At 50.0% G+C, this 6,000-nt stretch overlaps 1 protein-coding gene across 2 annotated transcripts in view; it reads left to right on the top strand.

Annotated features, from left to right (window-relative positions):
- Positions 1–4,884: 4,884 nt before the first annotated feature.
- The window catches only part of LPP (LIM domain containing preferred translocation partner in lipoma), a 601,611-nt gene continuing 600,495 nt past the window's right edge, over positions 4,885–6,000 (top strand). For both annotated transcript variants that reach the window (XM_087818248.1, XM_016200064.2), the window contains exon 1: positions 4,885–4,993. The gene's annotated coding sequence lies outside the window, so the exon portion shown is untranslated. The remainder of the gene's footprint in view (positions 4,994–6,000) is intronic.

The raw sequence follows: 6,000 nt of genomic DNA, 5'->3' as shown, positions 1-6,000 counted from the left end.
TGGACTTACCTGAGATCAAAAGTCAGCAGACTTGCACAGGTGGCTGAGTTGGAACAGGCCAAAATACATTCAGATAATCTGATTCTTTGATGTGGCAAAATGCAAACAGTGATTACATTACAGTCACTGGCTGAAAAGTGGGTTTAAAAACTTGGTAAAATTGTGCAGAAACTCAGAGGCATATACAAGTCCTCACATCGGCTTGATTCTTCTAAACTGATAAAGTAGCTTGTAACATCATTTTCCCCTCAAGAAAAGACTTAGTATTCAAAAAACAGAGAAAATATTCATTTGGGAAGTGTGATGATGTATTCTTTTTTGCATTGAGATCATTTTTTTCCCATGGCACAATGAGGTGTGCAGAATAGAGAGTAAACACGCCTTTTGCAAACTGCTTCATTATCTTTAATGCTGCATTTTCTAAAAGTCTACCACTACTGTTTACCATATCAAGTTTTCATCTTTTTACCAAGGGCTGATGCTTATCTGACTAGGCCAGAGGTCATGTTTGCATCACATGCTAGTACAATAGACTTGGGAAGAGAAATATGCTCAACTATAGAGCAGAGTATACCAAATTTTAAAACTGTCATTTGTGCTCAGTTCTTCCTGTAAAAAATAGCCTTAGGCCCAGCCGGGTGTGGCTCAGTAGTTAAGCATTGACCTAGGATCCAGGAGGTCATGGTCTGATTCCCAGTCAGGGCACATGCCCGGGTTGCTGGCTCAATCTCCAGCTGGAGGCATGCAGGAGGCAACCGATCAATAACGACTCTCTCATCATTGATGTTTCTATGTCTCTCCCTCCGTCTTCCTTCCTCTCACTGAAATCAATAAAGACACATTTTTTAAAAAAATAGCCTTGGGTATTTTTTAAAAAGAATTTATTTAATATAAAGCTGCAAAAGAACCATTGCTTTAATTTTGTGTCTACTCATATAGCAGAATTTATAAATGTGAGAAGGGCCAGAACAAAGCATAATTTGGCATGCTATCTTTTGGGAAGATGAATTTGGTCAACAGGTTAAAAGTAGCATCAATTCAAAGAGCTGGGAGAGTGCTGGAGAACATAAAATCTAAGAACCTAATTGTCTGGATAAAGAAACTAAGACCAGGGAGGAGGTGACTTGCCATGAGTTTACGCAGCAGTTTTAGGGCTGTCTCCCCATGCCAATCCTGGTTCTAATTTTAGATGGTTGGGCTCCTCTGACTCTTCTTGCCCCTTCCCACTGGTCTTATTACATCCAGGTCTCATCTCTTGAAGAAGTTATGTGATTTTATTTAAATGCCCAGGCCTTATACCTTCTGCACCTTCCTCTGCCTTCGACAGGAAGGAGGAGGAGAAGAAGCAGTAGCAGAAACAGTTGAAGGCCTGCAATGGTCAAGGCAAACACTGTGTTAAGGACTCAGAGGCAAATGACCCTCTCAGTCCAGTAGCAGAGAAAGACAAGGTGCCCAACGACACTATTCAGTCATGTGGGTTGAGGTAAGCAAAGTAATAGGAGCACTCTGTAGGGGCAATGTGTCCACTGGAGGTGGCAGTAGGGCCTAGAAGGCCTCTCAAAGGAGGCAATAGTCAAGGGGAACCAGAAGAGGTTAGGTAAAGGTTGCTGGATGGAGGGAGAAGAAAAAGGGCTCCTGGGAGAAAGAAGAACCTGTGTAAAGCAGATAAGCACGAACAGGTAAGATATGTCTGGGAAACCACTAGAACTTCAGTTGGCTGGAGGGTGAGTGCATGTGAAGGACTGGCAGAAATACCTCAAGGGCTGCGCAAAGCACATGAAGGAATTTGGCCTGAAGGAGTTAAGTGTGGAGAGGCAACATCAGGTTGGTATTTATCTTCCATGCCTCTCTTATCATTATTTCTCCAGTAGCCTCTTCATAGCTTTTCCTCTTGGTCAGCTGTTGGAAGTTATGAGTTCTGCACATTGGAGTTTTCCAAATGAAACCAGATGGTCGCTCAGCAGTGAGCAAAGCGCCAGGCTGCAGGGGCTCAGGGGGAATCTCAGCTTACCCATTTACTAGCTCTGTCTTAAGAGCAAGCTACTTAACCTTTCTGGGCTTTACTTTCCTTATGGACAAAATAGAGAAAATGATAATGCCAACCTCAGAAGGGCTTTGTGAGGGTTAAATGAAAAGCATATGAAAAATCTTTAGAATATTTCCTGACATATCATAAGCACAAAGAAAAGACTGACATGAGCTATACAAGGCCTTTGGGTAAGGCATTATAATGGACACAAGGGAATGGTGGGACCACAGCCAGGCCTTCCTCAAAGTCTTGTGTGCCATCACTGGACTTTGCTTTGTAGGCCTTTAGGCCACCACTGTGCAATCCTCGGATCACATGACCTCTGCCCCACCTGAAATTCTGTGCTTCTTTTAGTCTCCCAATTTGTAAATCTCTACTTCTCTAGCATTGAAGTCTGCAAATTCACACAACCTTCCCTTTTTACCCAAGCCCCTGTACACAGCAGGTTTTAATAGGGATGTTGAGAAAAATGAGAATACAAAAGAAACCAGATCAGCAAATGACAATGAGGCTTTTGATTTGAGCTTGCATTGATGACAACACTGCATGTGGCTTGCCAAGCATCCAATTTACGACTTTACCTCTTATACTCATGGTGAGTGCTTCATGAGTTGAAATCATCTTTTGTGATTAACTTTATATACTGCTTATACTAACACCATGCCCACCTGAGCAATTCATAAATATTTCAGGAGGAGAAACACAGTGATCTTCCTCAACACAGCCATATAACAGTTTCAACATAATTAGTAGCATTTCTGGATCCTGCATAGCACTCTTATAATGTGTATGATGGAGGAAATGAATGACTCTAATTATACCTTATTAAATCTTACTAATCCTCATTAGAACCCTATTATTCTTTATAAGTGGGTTAATGGGGGAAAGAAAAAGAAATGCTGGTCAAGTCCCGTTATATTCTGATGAGGATTGGGTAAATCCATTCTTACTTTGTGTGATACCAGGTGTCTTTCATATTAAACAGCAGTTCTTAGAACATGGGTTTGCTGAAATGTTGAAGGTAGAGTAAGTGAACCGTGTTGGAATAGGATCTGATCTTTTTAAAGCCCCACAACAAAATCTCTTTTAAGAGTTCATTTTTTCCTATTTTAAACTTTGTTAGTTGCAAAGAGAAACACATTTCATTATTGTGTGGAATAGGTACTTTTGACCTTATCTCTCTGCTACTATCTTCACATTTTTGTATGTGTAGATGAGAATTTGAGAGGAAGAGAGATTAAGCAATTTGAACCCAGGAATTCAAAGACCTTGCACAGGAAGGTGTTAAATAGATGGTAAGTGCAATAATGTATGTTTCTGCATCTATTTCTTTAATTCTTGGTCAAAAAAATCCCACCAAATCCCAGAAGAACCAAGTTTTGGAATGTTCATGGATAGGCAACTCACAGTGTACTCTCAATATTCATGAATGGGAATTAAGTCCTGCTGGAGGCCAGGGCCTCCTGTTTGGGTGGAGACATCACCGGATTAGTCACTGACTTGGATGGGTGGAGCTGAGTTCAGGTGTTTTTGTGCTGGGCAAGTCACTTTACCTTTTTTCCTCAAATGTAAATGGGGGGCTATGTCCTATCTAAAACAAAGATCAAATAAACCGCTGAGAAAGCGTCTTAATGATGTGCTGAAGTGAGGGGTTATTATTGTAGATATCAAATAGGATAGAAATAGAGGGAAACAAAGTCCCCAGCCCTGAAGCACCTGCCAGGCAATGGCTGCTGCAGGTTATAACCCTTCCACATAGTAAATGGTGGTTTTCGTGACTGCTGACATTCACAAATGTCAGAGGGAAAAACATCCAACTCTCACTTTCCAAGAGCAGGTTCGCCTTTATTCAAACCAGTTCACCTAGTTCGCTGGTTTCTTTTTGGAGCTATAAACACAGAATAAGGGTTCTGGGCTTCAGGACCAGGCTGTGAAATACACGTTGAATTCCAGGGGTTCGTTTATTTGAGCACAGGACCGGGGAAGCAGCGTCGTTGCTGTTCAGGGCCGTCAATCAGACCTTCCAGGAACCGATTCTGGGCCAAAGGGAGTTGGAAATCTCCACACTGGGTGGTCGGCGCGGCCCGCGGGCCCCTAGCCTGGCTCGCCGCTCGGCGGGAAGGAGGGAGTCGGGGCCCTGGCCGGCGGCGGGAACTGGGATTGGGGGCCTGCGCGCCCCGGGCCCGCGCCTGGGTGGGTGGCGTGCCCGACCCTGTGCGCGGCGGATCCTCGGGGAGCTTCACTTTTCTCAGGTGTTAGGCGCCGGGCTGGGAGTTGGTCTTTGCCAGCTCCGACACCCAGTCCGTTCTGGGTCCTGCTGGGAATCCGGGGCGAAGCCAGGGCCGAGTTCTCCGAAGGGGTCTCCAAAGCGGGCTCTCCGCTGCTCAGACTCAGCGCCCTAACTGGGCGCCTTTAAGAGCAGACGCAGGTTCTCCCAGTTCTTCAAACAGCCCCCGACTCGGCCGCTTCCTCCTCCCGCGCCTCCTTCCCCTTCCTCCAGCGCAGGCAAAGCCTCCGCGCCTCCCGCGCTCTCTCCCTCCTCTGCAAGCCCCCGCAGGCCGGCGCCCGCCCCCGAAATCCCAGGACGTGGAACGTCCGCCGCGCGCCCACCTTTCGGGCCGCCGGGCGCGCGGCGGCGCCTCCCCCACCGGCGGCGGCGCGGCGCGGCGCGGCGCGGCGGCCGCGGGCACCCGCCTTCCCATACCTTACATGGACAAATGCGCGCCGGCAAAGTCAGGAATTCAGGCCCCTGACGTCAGCCTCCAGCTCTCAGGGCACCGCACGGGAGACCGAGGGGAGGGGGTGGGGACGGTGGGGAGGAAGGAGGGGGAAAGGCACCAACCAGCAGCCGCTCCAGCCCTGCCGAAGTTTCACTTTTTGTCTGTGGGTTCGCTCCCGGGCCCCGCGCGAGCTTTCCCGGGATAAGTAGCTTTAGCGAGCAGGGGGACAGCCGGGCGCTGCAAGGTAAGGGTTGGCTGCACGGCCCGGGGCGCCGGGCACGTTGCGGGGCGCGGGGCCGGGCCCGTCCGGGGCTGGGGACAATGGGAGGGGGAGTGCCCGGGCACCTCCTCCTACGCCTTTGCCTCCGCCTCCAGCCGCCGCCGCCGCCGCCGCTGCCCTGGCTGCCTCCTCCTAGAGGTATTGTTGCAAATCCTCCTTCCTTCCCCCCACCTCCGCCCGCGGGCGCCTCGGGAACCCCCGGCCTCCCCTGGCGCGAGCGCCTCTGGGGTGGCAGGACCGCGGGCGCAGGGTGTGGAGTGTGCACCCTGCCCGGGCCGAAGGGCCCGCGGTGCGGAAGTGCCGGCCGCGCTGCAATCACTGGGGTGCACACCGTTGAAGGGAGACCCCGAGTTTTTGGGGAAGCTCAGGTCGCGGTCTGGGCGGGGTTGGAGCCCTTCCCTGCGTGACCCCAGCCTGGGCCTTTCTGGGCGCCCAGGGGGCGGGGCCACACCCAGCTGCTTAGAGCTTTCGCGGAATCCCAGTTGTCACTGTGGAAGGGGCCTAGGAATCTAGTCATTTCAGCCCCCCCCCATTTCACAGTTGGGGCAACTGAGGTCCAGAGAGAAGGAGGGCCTCCTCAGAAGTCAGTCACTAAAGGCCGAACTGGAATTAAAATAAATGGCTCCCAATTCCTAATTTCTTTCTCCAAGCATTTCTCCAGCGCCCACTGTGTGCCAGGCGCCTTGGTGGGTTGTTGGGTCAGAGAGGCAGCCAAGGGCCAGCTCCTGCCCTTAGAGAGCGCTCAGACCACCGAGGGGCCCAACCTGACCCAAGATAGAAAGTGCTGAGTGTTGGGGGAAAGGCGTGGATAACGTCTTCATGGGCTCAGGAAAAGGAGTTTGATTTCCTGGTCCCTGGAGAGGGAACAGAAATGGCCCTTTGGAGGGGCCCGGCGCTTTATGAGGGCCTTTTGAAGGATGGGAGTTTTCTGAAGCCCGCCAGAGACACGCGGGGAGGCCACTTGGGGGGGT

Source organism: Miniopterus natalensis, chromosome 6 (genome assembly GCF_054644295.1).
Source record: "Miniopterus natalensis isolate mMinNat1 chromosome 6, mMinNat1.hap1, whole genome shotgun sequence".
NCBI lineage: Eukaryota > Metazoa > Chordata > Mammalia > Chiroptera > Miniopteridae > Miniopterus > Miniopterus natalensis.
Note: the sequence above shows the minus strand (reverse complement) of the source record. Positions and strands in the feature narration are given on the sequence as shown.